Source organism: Nicotiana tabacum, chromosome 8 (genome assembly GCF_000715075.1).
Source record: "Nicotiana tabacum cultivar K326 chromosome 8, ASM71507v2, whole genome shotgun sequence".
NCBI classification, from domain to species: Eukaryota; Viridiplantae; Streptophyta; class Magnoliopsida; order Solanales; family Solanaceae; genus Nicotiana; species Nicotiana tabacum.
Window position 1 is genome coordinate 170,932,866 of NC_134087.1, and position 21,561 is coordinate 170,954,426.

The window sequence follows — 21,561 nt, forward strand, 5'->3', positions numbered from 1 at the left end:
TTTTTTATTTTAGGAGTTAGGAATTATTTTATAGGGGTAGGAATTAGGTAAGGTCAAATGGAGAATGGGTATGAGCTCAATGTTTTGGGCTTGAAGGGATTTGGGTCATGAATTTGGGCTAATTAACTTTGGGGTAGGAAGATTAAATCAAAATATATTTTTTTTATTTTTCTTTTTTTCTGATTTTAAAATCTAATAAAATCCTAAATTAATCCTAAATCAATCTAATTTGTAAAAGTTAAAATTATTTATCTATTAAAATAACTAATTAACTTAAAACTAAATAAAAACACTACCTTCTAAAGACTAAAAGCTAAATATGTAAAAATGATCATTTTTGTGATTTTTCGTAACAAAATTAATTCCTACATGCAAATTGGACCTAAGATGACATGAAATTAAAACGTGACATTTTTATGATTTTAAAATATTAAAAATACATGAAATGCAACTAAATAAGGAAAAACTTCTAAAATCCCTTAAAAATTATTTTTAGTTTATTTTTAGGAGTCATTTTCATGTAGGGCAAAAATTAGGTGATCACAGCTGCCCCTCTTTGTTCGGAAACATGAAAAGTTTTCGGACAAAGATAAAGTGAGTAATTACGAGCAATTTTTACCCGTTTGAAACTCCATTTGGAAGCATTTGGAAAATGTTTGACCGAACCTTACTTCGGAGGTTGCGTACATATCCTTGGCTATAAAGGAATCAGGTCGGTGTAGTTTTGGAGGGATGATGGAGTGATGAGTTAGAGAGTCGAGTGAGGTTCCGTCGAGGCTCCAATCCGCGGTTCTGTTATTACATCAAAATGAAAAAGACAAACTAAACCTATCAGCTACGAGTTACAAGATTCCTATCTATAAATCTTCTGAAGCTTGATCTTAAGTCTTGGCTGGTTCTTCCTGTATACTCCGATCTAAATCTTGATGCTCGTTAGCTACGAACACTGGTTTATTTTTCTTCAGCTCTTTTGATCAAGGTGGGACATGCAATGCTTGTGATTTCAATTATATCTTGGGCAGTCCGCATCTTTTCTCCGCTTCTGCACTTAGAGTTCAACTTCTCTTTTTTTTTCTTCCTTTCTTTTATTTGGGTTGAGACTTCTTCCTTTGGTCATCTCAAACCTCGTGCCTCACAGTGAAAACCTGTTCGGGTACCAAAGCAAACAAATGAATGAAATTTTCTGCCTTAGTTTTCACTAGGAAAATTTCGTGAGTTATATGTAACAAATATCTAAACTATTTCTTTATTGAAAGCAATAAAATCAGGATTGTGTATCCTTGGGAAAAAGAGATTAGGGAGTGGGGCCCTATATCTATAATGAAATCAACCAGGGAGTGGAGACCCTATGTTGGAAAAGAGACTAGGGAGTGGAGACCCCCTATATCTAAACTAAAACAACCTAGGGAGTGGAGACCCTATGTTGGAAAGTGACTAGGGAGTGGAGACCCTATGTCAAAAATAATTTCAACTAGGGAGTGGAGACCCTATGTTGGAAATGTGACTAGGGAGTGGAGACCCCATGTCTAAAATAAAATCAACTAGGGAGTGGAGACCCTATGTTGGAAAAGCGACTAGGGAGTGGAAACCCTATGTCTAAAATAACTTCAACTAGGGAGTGGAGACCCTATGTTGGAAAATCATACTAGGGAGTGGAGACCCTATGCCTAAAATAACTTCAATTAGGGAGTGGAGACCCTATGTTAGAAAAGAAGACTAGGGAGTGGAGGCCCTATGTCTAAAATAAAATCAACTAGGGAGTGGAGACCCTATGCCTAAAATAAAATCAACTAGGGAGTGGAGAACCTATGTTGGAAAAGCAGACTAGGGAGTGGAGACCCTATGCCTAAAATAACTTCAACTAAGGAGTGGAGACCCTATGTTGGAAAAGAAACTAGGGAGTGGAGACCCTATGTCTAAAATAAAATCAACTAGGGAGTGGAGACCCCATGTTGGAATAGCAGACTAGGGAGTGGAGACCCTATGCCTCAAATAAAATCAACTAGGCAGTGGAGACCCTATTTTGGAAAAGAGACTAGGGAGTAGCGACTCTATGTCTAAAATAAAATCATCTAGGGAGTGGAGAACCTATGTTGGAAAAGCGGACTAGGGAGTGGAGACCTTATGCCTAAAATAAAATCAATTAGGGAGTGGAAACTCTATGTTGGAAAAGCGGACTAGGGAGTGGAGACCCTATATCTAAAATAAAATCAACTAGGAAATGGAGACTGCATGTTAGAAAAGCGACTAGCAAGTGGAGACCATATGGCTAAAATAAAATCAACTAGGGAGTGGAGACCCTATGTTAGAAAAGCAGACTAGGGAGTGGAGACCCTATGCCTAAAATAAAATTAACTAGGGAGTGGAGACCCTATGTTGGAAAAGTAGGCTAGGGAGTGGAAACCCTATGCCTAAAATAACTTCAACTAGTAAGTGGAGACCCTATGTTAGAAAAGCGACTAAGGAGTGGAGACCCTATGTCTAAAATAAAATTATCTAGGAGTGAAGACCCTATGTTGAAAAAAACGTAACTAGAGATTGGGGACCCCAGGCTACCATGTTTTTTGAATTTTTTCTTCTTATCTTTTTTTTTCTTTCTCTTTTTTTTTCATAACTTCATTTTCTTCTTCTTCTTCTTCTATTTTTTTTTATTTCATAGAATGAGTAAATGCGGGAAAGAATTTTGGAGGTGACTTCCCTTTATGGATTGTTGTTGCAAAGCTGTTTCTAGCCCTTGCGCAGTTTCTCTTTGGTTGCACCTGCTTCTTGCAAGGTTGCTTTGGATTACACCCGTTTCCTGTTTTTCAAACAAAGAACAATTTGTCAGTTTGAAACGATGGTTGGTTTTGTGGCCTTGATTATTCCAACCACTTGATCTCGGCCCCTTTCATCTATAACTGGTTGTTTCTTGAAGACCAATTTTATTTCTTGCCCCGGAGAACCTCTGGTTTTTCCAGACTTTGCCATGACGGTTGGTCACGTGGGACTTAGGCTTTCAACTTTATTTTGCCTTTGTGGGCCTTTCCCTTCTGACTTGTTTCCTTTTCCTTTTTTTTCTTTTTTTCGTTTTTTTTAATTTCGAAGCATTGGGGAACTTTTTCTCCTCAAACTTTGTCGCAACGGCTAGTCACTTGGTATTTAATCTTTTCCAAATTTATTTCGTCTTCGTAGGCCTTTCATTTTTGGCTTCTTTCTTCCATATTCAATTTCATAGCATTTGAGGCACCTTGTCTTTTTTTCAAATCATTGCCGAGACGGTTAGCCACGTGGGACTCAACCTTTTCAACTTCCAAGAGTTTTCAATTTCAAAACATCAGCCATCATGGCCGGTCGAAGTCGACTTGATGCCCCCTAACTAGGCTGGGTGCCTTTTTGCATATTGGCTTGTATCAAATGAGAACCCTGTAAATCAGTCTTACTATCCTTTCTTTGTCTTAGTTTCGGAACAGAGTTAGACAGAAAGGGATTCAAAGAAAATAAACAATGGAATCGAGAATGAGTTTAAAACAAGAAGTGTCCTTTTCGGGGAAAGGAAAGAAGGACGTATGTGGAGTACATGCGGACTTCAATGAACATGACATGCCTTTTGGACTGGATGTCTGATCTGTGTAAACTGTCCGACTCTCATAAATTCATCACAACTTTTGCCTCAAAATCGAGAAACCTTGCCAGGACTCTATCGATGCCGATGGCTATGAGGATCCTCTTTTCGATCTAGGGTGCCCTTTGCGATTTTTCACGAGCTGGCCTCTCTCATTTCTCATTTCTCTACTTACCATCGCCCCATGCTGCCCGTGTGGGTTTTCACCAATAAGACTCTCTCATTTTATTTCTCTGCTTACTGTCGCCTCGCGGTGCCCGTGTAGGTTTTCACCGATAAGACTCTCATTTCATTTTTCCCATTTGGTTGTATCAGATCCAAGTAACTGTATCCTCCAATTTTGAACATCTTTACCGATTGATCGGAAGGACTTGAATAGGATTTGGGGTAAAAAGGATTTGGATTGAGTTACAACTTTGGAACCTTTCGGGCGAAACCATCGCCGAACCATTACAACATCTGCCCCAGTTTCACTTTTTGGGGGGAATTTAGATTTTTATTTTGGTGAGACTGAACCCCAGAGAGAGGCTGCCTACGTATCCTTTCGGAATCAAGTCGAACGTAGTTCAGGGAACTTTGTTTTTAATTTTCTTTTGTTTTTCTTCTGTTTTGTTCTCTTTCTTTTTCCTTTCCTTTTAGTCTTTTTTTAATATATTTCATTTTCTTTGCTTTTTTCCTTTTTTTTAAATTTTGATTTTCTTCTCTTTTCATTTTTTTCATTAATCTTTTTCAATAATAACTTTCAGGTTCCAAAGAGGGTAATCAAAGAATAGGAGCCGGCTCAAAGGGTTTGCAAATGGTTGAATATTTGGATAGTGAGAAAGAAAACTTTCTTCATCCCAACCGGAGAATATTAATGCTATATAGAGGATCCAACATAGTACCTTTTGACTGCATTTGCATTGACAGTTGTCTCAGGAACATTTCTTTTGATGTTTCCCAGGTACAACGCTCTCTTTGGCAGTACCCTTGTTATCATGTATGGATCTTTCCAATCTGGAGCGAATTTTCCTTTAGTTGTTCCAACTCTTTGTTTTATTTCCTAAAACTTATCCTCATTGCGATCTAATTCTTGATTCATTACTTTGAGGTCTGACAGCTTTTAAAAATCTGGGCATGAAGTCCACAAGCATGTCATGTTATTGAAATCTGCATTTAACAGGACTGAAAAGAAAAATAAGAAAAGTGACAAGACTAAGAAAAAAGATATTCTTGGATAATAAAATATTAATTTTATTTGATTTTTTTTTATTTTTGATTTTTTCTTTTTTTTTCAATTTTTTGAAGATAGAAGGGTTTACATTGGAAAGTAAGACAATAAAGTAAAACATCCGGATCACACCCTGAGATAATCCGGACACAGAAAGGATAGCAAGACTGGCTACCGAGACTCTCATCTGATGGGGAACTTCCAGGCTTGGCAACCGTTTTTCGGCTTTTATTTTGTTTCAGCAATGACTGCAATGGCCTTCAGTGCCAGATCAAATTCCTTAGCTTCAAAAATAATTCTGACTATTGGTTCGATGTTGTGGGCAGACAACAGATTGTTCATCATATCATGAGCTTCTTCATCCTGAAAAATGATTCTTTCAGCTTCGATCAAACCTTCAATTACCCTTTTGAGGGTCCAACAGTCCTCTGTACTGTGTCCTACTGCTCCAGAGTGGTATTCACATCTAGCATCAGTTCGGTGTGAGGGGGACTCGGGGTTTGGCCGGTTTGGGGCCACTGGCTGCAATAGATTTAACCTTATTAGCTTTTGGAACAAGCTTGAATACGATTCACCAATAGGGGTAAACTGATTCTTTCTGAAAGGCTATCTTGGGCGAGGATTGTAGTGGGGAATATTTGATTGGGGATTATATGGAGCTTGGTAAGGATAGGCATTTATGGGAGGTGGAGCTCGGTTTTATGTATGATGTTGTGGCCGCGTGTAAGGTTGCGCATTCATCACCGCATAAGGAGGTGGTGCAATGGAATAAGCAGCATCTTGAAGAGGATAATAATGTTAAGGGACTTCAGGAAGCATATATAATCGGTTGGATAACCGGTGGGTCCCCCTTGAGCTCGAAACCATCATGGCTTCTTCTTCTCTCCTGTTTCCATTTATCAAATCCTGTGAACCATTTTGAACATCTGGTGATGTGGCTTTAAAAGCAGCATGACTCAAGATTCGGCCCGTTTTCAACCATTTCCCCAATTTTGATAGCCTCAGCGAACGGCTTACCCACAGCAGACATCATGTTCTGGAAGTAGTCAGCCTTTTGGGCCTGTAGAAAAACCGTGACCATTTCAGTTTCGTCCATTGGAGGCTTTACCCTGGTAGCTTGCTTGCGCCATTTGACAGCATATTCGCGGAAGCTTTTCGCGGTTTTCTTTTTCAAATTGGACAAGGAGTTTCTGTCGGGAATGATGTCCACACTATATTGGAACTGGCGGACATAATCTCGAGCCATGTCATCCCACACATGCCAATGAGTAATTTCTTGATCCGTATACCACTCAGAAGTGATTCCAGTGAGGCTTTCCCCAAAATAGGCCACTAGCAACTCCTTTTTTCCACCAGCACCCCTTAACTGTTTATAATATCATTTCAGATGAGTGACCGGGTCTCCGCGCTCATTGTACTTTCCAAATTTTGGCATCTTGAAGCCAACTGGCAAGTGGACATGGGAAAACATACAGAGGTCAGAGTATGAGACACTCTTTTGGCCGTTAAGACCTTGCATGTTTTTCATGCTTTGTTATAGGCTCTTCATCTTCCGAGCCATTTCCTCTTGCTCAGGATTTTTAACAACCTTTTCTTGCTCCCCCGAGAGATCATATTGCGGAGGTTGAGTGAAAGAGTACAGGGTCACATATGTTATTTCTAATTGAAGTTGTAGACCCTAATAGGTGAACGTTGGAGGCTCAATATACGGCCGTGGTAAAGTTGGTTGTGCTCTGGTGCAGACTGGTGCTGCAGAGAACAATATTGGAGGTGCCCTGGAAATTGGCCCTTGGGGGCGATCCACAGAAGGCATGCCAGGAACATTGGACAGCAATGGAGTGTGCCTGCATGGGATGAGCGGGTTGGGCACAGGGGAACCTCACTTGACTTGGGGATCAACTCAGGGAACCCAGGGATTGCACTTGGCGGTTCCCTACCATTAGACCAGGCGTCCTACATTTTCAATATGTGGAGCCGCAACATATTATTCTCTTCAGCAGTTGTTGATTCTAGCTGCAGAATAGCCGATGTCGGGCTATCCTCATGACCGATGATTGGTAGATTGCTTGCGGAGGCCATCTGTGCCTTTGGATCTTGTGAAGGAGGGGAGGCTAGACTACCAACAAAACCAACCACCAAAACCTAACTAGTTTGCACATCGAACAACCTTGTTAGTGTTGAGATGCTTAACAGATAGGTTATCACAGGTTTGGATGCAATACACCTAAACAGTTAAACGTTTCTACCTTGTGTTTGAACGGTCGCATGTTTCATTCCGGCCTTAACTAACCCTTTTCACTTTGTAGCTCTTTTCTTTTATTTCTATCTCTCTTTAATCACTCTTAATTTGATTTTTTTTATTTCATTTCTGTCGCTCTTTTATTTTTGGCACTCTTTTTTTCACTTTTTCTTTCTTTTTCACTCAAAATTTTTTTTCTCTTTTTTTCAGTTTATTTTTCACTCAATTTATTTATGGCTATGATCGAATCCGATGGGGATTGCCTATGTATCATGACGCCGCATGAATCGCATCTTGCGTAGTTCGGGAAGATCGAAAATGGAGTAAATAAACTAACTTTTTTTTTGTTGGAATTTTTGAAAGAAATGCTTTAAAAGAAGAAAGGAAATATTTTTTTTTTATTTTGATTTTTTTTTTATTTTTTGAAAGAAAGACTTCTAAAAAATTTATTTGTTTTTGATTTGAACTTTGGGAATTTTAAAAGTAAAAAGAAAATATTTTTATTTGAATTTTTATTTGTTTTCTCTTTTTCTAAAGAAGAAAGATAATATTTTTGGATTTTGGATGTTGCCTCTTAATTTTCGAAAGATGGACTTTTAAGAAAATGTTTTGGATTTCTGAATTTTTATTTATTTGCAAAAGCACTTCTAAACAAAAGAGAAAATATTTTGGACTATAATTTGTCAACAATTTTTTTTTTAAAGAAAGACTTTTAAACAATGAAAAGATTTTTTTTAATTAATTTTTCTTTTTTTGAATTTTTGAGAAAAATACTTCAAAACAAAGGAAATACGTATTTTGGATTTTGATTTTTTATTTTATTTTTTTTTCATATGAAAGATTTCAGAAAGAAGGAAACTACTTCTTTTTTTGAGTTTAAAAACTTCTTCCCTTTTTTTTTGAATTTTCTAAGGAAATATTTCTAAAGGAAAATATTTTTTTGAATTTTTTGAAAATTAGGGTCGGAACCGATGAGGTTTGCCTACGTATCTCACATCGGATGAGAATCAGACCCGCGTAGTTCGGTCAATTTTGACACAATTGGAAAAAACATGATATTTGACTCACTCTTTTTGAAATACATTTTTCTTTTTTCCTCTTTTTTTTCCAAAAATTTTGGCAGAGTTTCGAGATATTTTCAAATACCGAAATTTTTTGAACCGGGTAAATTCTCTATCCTACCTCACTCTTTGTTTTTCTCTTAATTTTTTTCCCTAACCGGTCAACATGCAAGCCGAAACAAATAAATATTCATATAGCACGTAGGATGCATCAGGACGATTTGTTATTTTGGGTACACCTGTCCTAGACGGACCCAACCCCTGTATTGAGTCCCTAAGGTCAAATGCACATGATGCAAATAAACGTTTCTACTAGGGATCCGGCATGAGGTTATGTTGTTCTAAGTTTAAACCCGGGGTTGTGTTCTAGAACTTGCTTACCCGAGCGGATAAACTCGAGTCGATGAGGGGGCAACGTACCGGGAGCACGAAAATCTACTCGGTCTTGTTGCTTGCCCAGCCCCGTTCTATTTGGTATAACTCTAACAGAAAAGTGGTCCATGCGAACGTGAGCACCGTTTCTCAGAAGACTCAGAAGTGAGGCGTAAGAAGACATTTAAATACAGTTCAAGCAATATCAAAACGGTAAATAAATGGCAATTAGCACATTAAGCCCACAAAATACAGTAATATCAACAATAAAGCCAAATAAAATCACATTAACAAGCTCGAATTCTTGAACCCTAAACCGAAAATTCTGGGTTCTTTTCCCCAACGGAGTCGCCAGAGCTGTCACACCTCCTTTTTTACACCCCGAGAGTATATAGGGGAGTTTTTCCAATTAAAGTGACGTTAATCAAAATGGGATTATTTTATACAATTCAGAGTCGCCACTTGGGATATTATTATGGTGTCCCAAGTGACCAATTTATTTTAAATCCCAAATCGAGGAGAAATTTGACTTTATTTTAAAGTCTGTAAACCAGAAATTCTAAGTAAGGAATTATGTTAACCCGAGAGAAGGTGTTAGGCATTCTTGGGTTCTGTAGTTCTAGCACGGTCGCTTGGCGATTTATACTTGTCTTAAATTGTTTAAGTACTCATTTTTAGGACCTATGTACATTTATCTTTCACCGCTTTTAATGCTTGATTATTCGTAATTAAAGAATTGAGTTACGCGTATGTATACTCTTTTCCTTTGGCGCGCTAAAATATTATGTCACGCAAACGTGTCCACAATTAATAACGCTTTGTTTATTTTATTAAGAAAAGTTTGGATGAAGTTGCGCAAACGCATCCCTCGCGTGACTTTTTTTAGAATTAAATTCGCGATTATATTACGCGAACGTATACATAATCACAATAATAGTCTAAGTCAGGCCTAAAGCAAACTACGAGTGTTCATGGATTAATATTCTTAAAGTTAATTTGAGATTATTATAAGGCCATGGGTTATGGAATTATTGGAGGGGTATAAGATTTGATTATTATAATTATGGAATACATAGGGACATTAGGCTAATATGGTATTCATGTCCATTATTAACCCCAAAGTTAGAATAACCATCAAACTTGGAATATTTACCAAACCAAAATCAGATTATGGCTACTGACCCAATCGATTCTTTGGTCCACACTAATTTAAAAAACAACTGAAGCTTTTAAAAAAACTCCAAACAATGTTATACCTTGGAAACCGTTCACTTTCAACAAAACATTTTGTTAGAATTCCGAAATATTCCTCATTTGCAGGGGCACATTGAACCGGGAATACAGTAAGACATCAAAACTAATTTTTAGAGGTCTTGAACTAATTTCAAACAAAGCAAAGTAAACAAACCAAACTGGTAGACTAATTTACGGAACAATTAAAGCATATCCAACAAAATTAAACAAGAAAAAAACTCTAAATCAATTCAACACCATAAGCAACAGATTACATCTAACATATGAATACTTCAAATACAAAAATAAATACCTGGTTGTACAAGAATCACTGAAATGCACGTTTCGATTTCTCAAAATATTCAGCAGTTACACAAGCAAAAAGAACGAAACTGTGGTTGTTAAAGCCAACTCTTTCACTATGTGAAAATCAGCATGTACACATGAATCCGGCAATGAAAATTTGAACGAAAATAGCAACAAATCGCTATAGGGACTTGAACCAACGAACGCGACCTCGACTAACACCTCAAATAGGAATCCGAATCGAAAATCAGAAGAAGCTAGAATTCGACATGAAAATCTAAAGGAATCGAATCCGAAATCAGAACGAGAAAAATCTCGTCCGTTCACTTCCTCTGTTCTCACTGAATTTCTGAACTCATTAATGCTTGATATTTCATTTGCGAGAATCAAAGATTCATGGTTGCCATTTTTTTTCTTTTTTTGTAATTAGGAATTTTTGTTGTTTTTGAAGAAGATAGACTGTCGTTCTTTTTGTGTAGCCTAGGTCTTTTTTATTTATTTTAGGATTTAGGGATTATTTTATAGGGGTAGGAATTAGGTTAGGTCAAATAGGGAATGGGTATGGGCTCAATGTTTTGGGCTTGTAGGGATTTGGATCATGAATTTGGGCTAATTAACTTTGGGGTAGGAAAACTAAATCAAAATATTTTTTTATTTTTCTTTTTCCCATATTTTAAAATCTAATAAAATCCTAAATTAATACTAAATCAATCTAATTTGTAAAAGTTAAAATTTTTATCTATTAAAACAACTAATTAACTTAAAACTAAATAAAAACACTACCTTCTAAAGACTAAAAGCTAAATATGTAAAAATGACAATTTTTTGTAATTTTTCTTAACAAAATTAATTCCTACATGCAAATTAGACCTAAGATGACATGAAATTAAAACGTGACATTTTTTATGATTTTTCTATGATTTTAAAATATTGAAAATGCATAAAATGCAACTAAATAAATAAAAACTTCTAACATCACTTAAAAATTATTTTTGTTTTATTTTTAGGAGTCATTTTCATGTAGGGAAAAAATTAGGTGCTCAAAGAGGTCCTCAAGGGAGCAGCGGTTGTTCAACTCACATCTACGGTCTGATCTTGCCATTCTCAGGCCACCTTGGCCCGTTTGAGTAAGACCTTTCTATTTCTCCGGCTAGATCCATAGTTTCTAAGCCGGAATCTCTCCATCTCTGGGTTATCTCTCTCTAAAACCCTAATTTATCTCTTGACTTCTTAGATCTGTAACAGATCTAAGAGTATTCTGAGTTATTTTTCTGTTTTCCATGATAATCTCTCTGATTTTTCAAAAAAAGCCTCTTCGTCTTCAAAATTAGGGTTTCTTAACCCCTTTTCAAAATGACTTCTCCTCTGATTTTTAATATTATTCTATGATGTTTACTATATTTAAATGGTTTATTTAAATTTTTCCTTTTATCTGATTCATTATGTTGAAAACCCAAATTCTTGGTCTTAATCCTGGGTTCTGAGAACTGTCCTTGCTTATTTGTTCGTTTAATTTGTTCGCATGTCTGTTAATCATGAATATGTTCTATGTTTCTATGATTGTACCCTATTATGCTCATTAGGGTTTCTGATTTTGCTTCTTCCGCTTATATTATGTTTATTCTGTTTATTAACAGAAATTTGTGCTAATTCCCCTAATCAGTACTATTTTTCTAGTTGACTTTATGTGATTTTTAATTTACTATGCTTATTAGGGTTTTTTTTTTTTTGCCTATATTGTGATTATTTCGTTTATTTATAGTAGGGCTGTATTTTGTCCCGGGCCCGGGCCTTAGTGGGCCTAACGGGCCGGGCCTCGCGGTCCCGGGCTTCGTGGTCCCGGGCTCTGGCGGTCCCGGGCCTGGCGGTCCCGGTCTTCGTGGGCCTAATGGGTGGAACCGGCCCGTGACGGGCCTAAGCCCACATGGTCCTGTGCTTAACGGGCCGGGCTCGTGGGCTTCGCGGGCCTAGCGGGTTTTTTTTTTTTTTTAAAGACAATTTCTTGTAGTATCATGGCTATATTAATATGTAGTATATATGTATATCTAATTATTAAAGTGCTTGACGAAAAAGAAAATAACAAAACAATAGTAAAACACTAAATTGTCATGCATAAATATCACTTCTTGATATTATATTGTATCTTATGTATATATATTCTCTTATATATTTTCTTTTAGTATATATATTGTATCTTATGTATATATTGTAGCTTATAAATATATTTTCTTGTAGTATATATATTGTATATTATGTATATATTGTAGCATAATATATTTTCTTGTAGTATATTATATTGTATCTTATGTATATATATTCTCTTATATATTTTCTTGTAGTATATATATTGTATATTATGTATATATTGTAGCATAATATATTTTCTTGTAGTATATATATTGTATCTTATGTATATATATTCTCTTATATATTTTCTTGTAGTATATATATTGTATATTATGTATATATTGTAGCTTATAAATATATTTTCTTGTAGTATATATATTGTATATTATGTATATATTGTAGCATAATATATTTGCTTGTAGTATATTATATTGTATCTTATGTATATATATTCTCTTATATATTTGCTTGTAGTATATTATATTGTATCTTATGTATATATATTCTCTTATATATTTTCTTGTAGTATATATATTGTATCTTATGTATATATTGTAGCTTATAAATATATTTTCTTGTAGTATATATATTGTATATTATGTATATATTGTAGCATAATATATTTTCTTGTAGTATATTATATTGTATCTTATGTATATATATTCTCTTATATATTTTCTTGTAGTATATATATTGTATATTATGTATATATTGTAGCATAATATATTTTCTTGTAGTATATTATATTGTATCTTATGTATATATATTCTCTTATATATTTTCTTGTAGTATATATATTGTATCTTATGTATATATTGTATCTTATAAATATATTTTCTTGTAGTATATATATTGTATATTATGTATATATTGTAGCATATAAATAATTCTAAGTATAGACAAAGAAATATTGCGAAAAGAAGCTCATGGGTAGAAGCAATAAATTTTATTACCAAAAAATGACATATCTTTCTTAGTCATCCTTCCCCCAATGGAATGAGCACAACAAGGTACTAATACCACCATTAGAAGGAAAAAACTAAGGAAGATGTGCCAAAATACAAGTTACATATTATTCTATGTATTATCTCTAACAAATCTCATAAATCCTTCAAGGTTCGGAGGAGGTTGCGTTGGTGGTGGTGGAAAAGAAGCTTGTTCATCACCACTTCCGGGCGAAGCCGAATCCTCCGTAAGTTCCGCTATCATTTCTTCATAAGCTTCATCTATCGCCGGTTGTGCTTCTGCAATTCCAAAGTTTCTTCTTTCCGAGCGGATCCAATCTCTAAACAATACTGATTTTTCCAAGCTATCCCTCATAGACGCTCTATGATCACCTATTTGCAGTCTTGCTTGACTGAAAGCGCTCTCTGATGCAACAGTTGAAGCTTGAATTGATAAAATATCCCGAGCCATCCTTGCAAGAACAGGAAAATGTTTTTCCCTTGCCTTCCACCATTCCAAAAGATCAAAAGAGCCGTCTGGATTCTCCTTTTCAAGTCCCTGAGACAAATAAACTTGAAGCTCATTTAGATGTGAAGTTTCATCATAATTTTCACCTTGAGACCCCCTGAACTCCGTCCAAGATTTAAGAGCTTTTAAGCCCGCAACTCTTTTAGAGGATTGTGAGCTAGACGAAGTAGGGGTTGGAATAGTTGGCCTAGCATGCTCTAAGGCAAGTTGATAAGCATTATAAACTGTTTGAGCGTTAATCTTAATTGAAGCTTTTGCATCTGCAAGTGTCGCAATTTCCTCATTTGAAAGATCTAAAGCCTTATAAATATTTGAATACCAAAAATGAGGACCTCCCAATTTCATTGTAGGATTTAGCATTGCAGCAAGACCATAAATAGGAGGGATAGGAAAAAAATATTTTTTAAACTTTTGTTTCATTTCATTTATAGCAAGTTCATAAATATCCCCACCCTCACTAAATTCAACAAACAAATCAGATAGTGCTGCAATATAAACTAAACAGTTTGAAATAGTAGGATAATATTGCCCAGAAAATGCATTTGTTGCAATTTGAAAATGTTCTAAAAAATCTAAAAGAATTTTAACATTAGTCCAATCTTGAGTGGTAAGCATTTCATCATCATCTTCACCACCTACCCGAGAATTAAACGTTGCATTAATTGGGTTTCTATATTCATATGCTACTACTAAACTTTCGTACATACAATTCCATCTAGTCGGGCAAGGTTTAGGAACCTTTCTTTCTCTAAGGCCATATTCATCACATTTTTTAAAATACTCTCTAAGTCTACTTCTACGGTTTGAATAAAAAAGCCAATTAAGAGCCATTCTAACCTTTTCAATTTCTATGTTTAATATTCGCATACCATCACCGACAATTAAATGATAAATATGACAAATACATCTAACATGGAAAATATTAGTAAATGCAGGATTTAGTGTTGTTGTAAGCATGCCTATAGCACTGGTGTTACTAGAAGCATTATCCATTGAAATTGCCATTATTTTATCGCTAAAGCAAAAATATCTACAAATATCTGCAACAGTGTTAGCTATAAATTTACCTGTGTGACGCGAATTAATTATTCTATATGCAATTATGCGTTTTTGCATTATCCATTCTTCATCTATCCAATGACTTGTAACAGTTAGGTAATCACAATCATTACCACTTCTACCAATATCAGTAGTAATAGAAATCCGATTAGGTATATGAGTAAATAAATAACGCAAATATTGTTCATATTCATGTTTGAATTTATAAATATCACTCTTAACTGTTGCGCGAGGCCAACCTTTATAAGTAGGATTAAACACTCTTCTAATATAATGAACCCAATTAGGATTAGAAGCAAAAGTATAAGGTAAGCACATAACAGTAATCATCTTTGCTAATTCTTCACGATCTCTATTTGGATCGTAATATAAAATACCTCCAGTGACAGTGTTAATTCCTGGTTGAACTAGATTTGAACCTGTACTAGGGTTAATCGCAGAATCTACACTTGTCCCCTCTAGATGCGCTTTCATTTGAAAAAATCTAGCCTTATCTCTAGGGTGTGTTTTTATGTGCCTAGTCAAACTACCTGTGCCGCTACGGTCTCCTACATATTTATGCGACATTAATTTCCCACAAGTTTTACACTTAGCCTTATTTTTTTCTCTTACTTGAGTAAAAAAATTCCAAACTAATGATGTTTCTAAGCGTTTAGCAGGTTCTCTATTAAAAGTAGGAGTTTCTACAGGTGGGTCGACCGGTGCATCACTTGGGTTATTAAGAGGACTAGTAGGTGTATCATCTAAATCCGGTGCTTGAGTTTCATCATCATCCTCATTTTCCTCATTATTTTCTAAGATGGTTTCATTAGGATAAAGAGCATTCATAATTTCATCATCTAATCTATCACCTGGTGCAACATTATGATAAAATTCACTATCGGTAAATTGAAAACAAGGGTGATCACTATCAAGAATTACGGAAGGAGGAGGACGTCTAGGTTGGCGACTACTTTCAACTTGCTTATCTTTTCTAGGTCGGGGAGCCGGGGGAAGGGTAGTTGGTTGGCCACTACTTTCACCGGTTTTATCTTTTCCTTTACCAAACATTTTTTTCAAAGTAAATGCCATATTAATTATAATTATGCAAACTAAACCACACAAAAATATATTATAAAAACGTAAGAGTTGAAACGAGTTTACCGGATTGCCGAACAACTTCTTGAAAATTGAAAATCGTTGAACACTTGAAAACTTCAATTCAACAACTTCACAATTTTTCACGAAATTTCAACAATAAATTAAGTAATTGTAGTAGAGAGATTGAGAGAGATTGAGAGATATTGAGAGATATTGATGAATTGGTGAATAAAAATGAAAGAATGAGGGGGTATTTATAGTTGAGAAATGGGGAAAAGTGTAATTATATAAAGTTTGGGGTTAAAATAAAGTTTGGGGGCCAAATGGCCATTTTTTTAACTTAAAAAACGGTCATATTTTCAGCCCAAACGGCTAGATTTTAAATATGGCCGTTTGATTTTTTTTTTTTTTTTTTTTTTTTTTTTAAAATAGCCGTTGGGCCCGCCAGGCCCGCCAGGACCGGCCCAGGCCCGCCTGCCGGTCCCGGGCCAAACGGTCCCGGGCTCGTGGGCTCAACCATGGAGACCAGCCCGTGACGGGCTCAGAGGCCCACCAAGACCGGCCCACCCAGGACCGGCCCACCAGGCCCACCAGGCCCGTTAGGACCGCGGGCCCGGTCCGGTCCGGTTCAGGCCCGGCCCACCGAGCAGCATTAATTTATAGCAATTGTGTTAATTCCCCTTAATCATTACTACTCCTATTTGAACCCCTAATTTCCTGTAATTGATGCCTTTCACTAATATCTTATGATGATCTCCTTATTGATTTCCAACCTCTAAGTTACTCTCTTGCCTTATTGTATGGTCGACTATACTCTTATTCTTATGTTATTTCCTTAATTAGAATATTATGTACTTAGCCTTAATTACATGTTCTATACTCGCACTATGCTGAAATTATTTCCTTATGTGTTATATTCCAGTCTTATGTGATCTCCTTCCTTATTTGTCTTTACCGTTTGAAGTTAACTCCCTTAATTAAGGGAGTACTTATATTGATTTTATACTAATTGATGCCTAGTTCCATAATTACTGCATGACTTTGATTCTTACCTTATTATTCTGCCTAGTTTCAAACTATATATACATATGCTCTCTCATTAAGAAAGACAAACACATTAGTTCAAACTCTCTCACACTCAAAACTTTCTGCTCTTTCTTTGGTTACTTGCTATTATTCTGAGTTAGCTGGTTGTAAGCCAAGGCTAACTATTGTGCTCTCTTTCACTTTGTGCTTACTGTCTTCTTTACTGGTATGTCCTGATTTCAATTCAAAGTTTCAAAAACAACATGTTTCTGGTATGTTTTCATTTATGGTTTTGTTGTTCAACTTGCAACTAATATGTTTGCTTCATCGCTTTATCAGCATGCTTCTGAATGTGTCCCCTCCCTTAGACTTAGCATGTATATGAAATGTTATCCCCCTTTAGTATACCCCAATGTGACTCTTCCTTACTTATGTTTCTCTGATTTCTGGCATGAACCTTTCTGTGCAAAGTAGTTGGCTATCCTTAAGTTACCTGATTTTGTGTTAATTCTGAAGTTCCTTAACCCCTTAGCATATTGTTGCTTCTGTACTTAAGTGCTCCTGCAACTATGTGTTTACCTATGTGACCTATGTGTCCCAAATCCCATTACCCCTGTTTGTTAGTTGCTGAACCTACCTTGGTTCTATGTTCTTTGGTTATGTATGAACCTGTTTTGGGGGCTGTGTTTGGACTATTGCTTATTACTCCACTCTCTTTTTCAAAACTGTCTTATTGAATAACTCCCTCTGTTGTTTTACAAAACTATTTCAGTCAAGTGTCTTTTCAAACTGTTTTCCTGCTTAAACCTTTTTAAACTATGCCAAGCACTCTCACTCTACTCTTAGGTCATTAAGTTCTGCCCCTCCAATGTGTGACTGCTTAGGGATCCCTATGAGATCCCTCTGAACTCTGATGCATTGGAGTTGGCTATTCCACACTGCACTTACTAAACTATGATTATGAAATTTGGGTGTGAGCACTGCCCGGGATCGCTTGAGGTCCTTAGGGAACTCTAACACACCCGGATTATGTGAAAGGTTGCGAGGCAATCTGGCATTGGAAATTCTGGAAATTTGGGCCTACTTTCAGGCTCCCTATAGTCTAACTTCTTATTTTTCTTATCTACTTATGTAATTCATGCAATATTGGTCTGTAATAATTTGTTGTAAACCGATATTGGGGTTGGCTAGTGAAAAGGGGAGGGTAGTCATACATGTTATCATATCAATGGGTAGAAACTATGCCTTAGGTTTACATTTCACATATGTGCATTAGAATTCATGTTTAGGACCAATAAATTTCAAGCATGTCATGCATTAGATATCATGTTCTTAGGTTTACTGTTTCAGCATCTAATTTGACATTATTTTATCACTTAGAAATTCTGCTTTAGGCTAAATAACATCACTAACATAAAATTGTTGCTCCTGCACATCCTGAAATCATGATGTAACTTTTCGGGCATCTATAAATCATGCCTTATGAATTCTGCATATCTTGAAATCATTCTGCATTTATATGTGCATGTTAGATACCCCTGTTTTAGGATCTCGTTCATACTCGCTCAGTCACACCTAGTTTAAACTGTTGGTTATGAAAGATGTAAAAACAATGTCATATTTATCCTATTTAAGTAAAACTGGTCATAATCCTTGTATCTTTGCAATACTTAGAATAGCATGCTTTGGGTAAAATAACTTCTAAACTCTTTTAATAATTCTGATAACTGTTGTGCATTATCCTACGCCTAGGCAAGCATCAGGTAATCAACCTCTATAAAACTGGGAAATGTTCTTTGTGTTTACTTCTTAATGGTTAACAAGCTTAAAATCAGTAAGCAAACTGATTAGGGCCCCTGTTTCTGAGTTATAAACCAATCTGCATGTCTTTTGTGTTCTGATACTCACCTAGACATCATGTATTAGGATCCTACCCTTGTATGTATTTGAGTCGTGCTGTTTACATGCATTATTTGCGGAGGTAAAGATGAGCCTCTTATTTGCTCATTCCTGCTTTTATTTGCTTAAAGTCCTATGTGTTCTTGCTTGTCGCCTTAGTATTTTCTCCTTTAAACCTTAGGGGTCTATCTAGAACTGCCTGTAGGTAGAGGTCCTAACCTCCTCCAGGACCATTAAGAAGGGACGAGTAACATCATGCAATAAAGATCACTAACCGACACCCGCTTTAATAACCGCTAAGGGGTAGGAAGGGTAGATATGGGATATGATGATTACGCGCTAATATCACGTGTATCCCCTCATCGAGAAGTGTATACCGGGCATTGCATAGGGTGATCCTGTAGGCTAACCAACCTAGGACCCCTCCTTCCCAAATTCCTTTTGCTTAAACTTTACTTTTCTATATGTATACAATTTGTTTAAGCCTTTCCATTGTCTCACTATTTGAGTCATGTAATGTCCAAAACCTGCTTTTATTTATAATTATGTGTTTAAAACTATTTATTTGTTAATGGACTAGTTCACAAGTATATGTTCAGCCGGGACCCACCGTTGTGGATCGAGAGGGGTGCCTAACACCTTTCCCTCGAGGTTATTTCGAGCTCTTACCCTAAATCTCCGGTAATGCAAACCAATCCAAGAGTTTATCACTCTGGGTGCCCTAACGCACCATAATTCGTTAGGTGGTGACTCTTCAAATACCCAATTCCCAAAAGGAAACGAGTTATTTTCCCCATGTAATGTCGAAACCCGGACCTTCTCTCCGCGAAGGAAAAAAAGGGGGCGCGACAATCTCCCCTGCAGCAAGAGCCTTCTCCAATACCATATACCAACAACAACAACCAGAGCAATACAATAAGAACAACTTCAATAATAGGGTGCAAAATATTTCATTAACAAGTCATCAGCATATCACGACGAGCGGCAAGCTCGGATTGAATCCCTTTAGCACCATTCAACCTCATTATCATTCATTCTTGAACTTAGTAATGTATTCAGTATGATAAGCAATAACTTTTAAGGGATTTCCAACCTTGTACCCAATTTTAAAGTTACCCGAAATAGCCCAACACAAGATAATATCATTGTCGACAACTTCCAAGTGCTTTACAGTTGTTTCCTTTTATAGTTACGAATTTCCTCAACAAGATTGACATGTAAACCAACATAATCATACTAACAATATTATAGCCAACTTATTTTCCATAATTTCCTGCCACTTAAAGTTCATAAGAGCGACTTTCAAATCCATCCATCAAGAAGAACAACATCTTAAGCTAATCCAAATATTATCTTGTAGTTTATTATCCTAACAACTTAACCAACATACAAGCAAGCTTAAGCACAATTAGTAGGCTATTATACTAAACTTAGACAGTAGCAACAACTTGAAACTTCAGCCAAACATAGCCCACAATTATCCTCAATGACACCATAACACTTAAGGTAGTGTATTCTCTACTTGAATCAACTTTTGGTGTTCAAATTGGAGTGTAAACACTTGTAGTTAGCGTTGAATATATATATATATATATGAAGGATGGACTAATTATTACTTGAATCCACAAGAACCACACGAGAACTGAGGTTACCTGACTTTGAAGAACCCTCCAAAACGGCCACAAGATGAAGAACTACGATGTAGCAAGCACCACGGGGTTTCTAGCGTTGGATTCATGTTTTTACCTTAGGTTTTCACCTTAGAATCATAGTGGAACACTTGGAGAGCATTTAGGAGGGTTTAGGAACTTTTTTTGACGAGAAAAATGAGTGAAAACGATGTGGAACAGACTTAAATACAAGCTGGAGTTTACACCGACTTTGTAGGTCCCACGGGAGCTGCTTGGCACAGTCTCGCAAAAATGCTAATATCTCACTACTCCAATGTCGTATCGACGAACAGTTAAATGCGTTAGAAACTAGACTCGGATATCTTCAATTTGGTAGGTAGATTATCCCCTAATTCCAAGTATATTGGGGGAAAAGCGCAGCTACATTTGACCTAAGTTTCAACATATTTATGAAGGGAACTTGTGATGACCTTTTCCAACTTTTGTTTCACAACTCGCTTGACTTCAAAACATAACACACGACTATCATACGACTAAAACAAATCATAACATAATCTCCTTAGCATTTTAAGCACCCTAGTCTCACCCCAAAAGTACATGTTATAACATTCTCAATTTGTCGACTTTCGACGAAAATTATTTCTTTCAATTTGTTTAGCTTCCAACCCTTCCAACCCTCTTGGTACTTGGTGTCACACCTCCTTTATTACCACCCGAGATGGATATAATGGAGTTTTTCCAATTAAAGTGACATTAATCGAAATGGGATTATTTAATTTATCAAAGTCGCCACTTGGAATAGTTTATTTGGTGTCCCAAGTCATCGGTTTATTTTAAAATCCCAAATCGAGGAAATTTTCGACTTTATTTAAAAGTCTGCGAACCAGAAATTCTAGATAAAGAATTTTGTTAACCCGGGAGAAGGTATTAAGCATTCCCGAGTTCCGTGATTCTAGCACGGTCTCTTAAACTATTAAAATTGGCCTATTATCCAATATATTACATGTTTTAACCTATGATGCATTTTTAGCTTTAGAACCGCTTTTAATTAATTTAAACCGCTTTTAGGAAGATTCAATGTTATTTAAAACATGTCTTAAACTATGCTACATGAAATGCACCCGCGGTTCACGACACATTCTATTTAACATTGTTTGAGAAATTCAAATTGGGTCACATTCTATTTAACGCGCCCAAAGCAACTACGAAGATTCAATTTTTAATACCAACATTTGTGAGGGCCA

The 21,561-nt window shown here is 36.1% G+C and overlaps 1 long non-coding RNA gene across 1 annotated transcript; it reads right to left on the reverse strand.

The window, feature by feature from the left end:
- Nucleotides 1–751: 751 nt before the first annotated feature.
- On the reverse strand, nucleotides 752–10,350 carry LOC142162866 (uncharacterized). The gene is made up of 2 exons (XR_012694345.1): nucleotides 10,030–10,350; nucleotides 752–1,145 (listed from the first exon to the last, which is right to left on the reverse strand). It is a non-coding gene; the product is annotated as an uncharacterized LOC142162866 (long non-coding RNA).
- Between the last annotated feature and the right edge of the window lie 11,211 nt (nucleotides 10,351–21,561).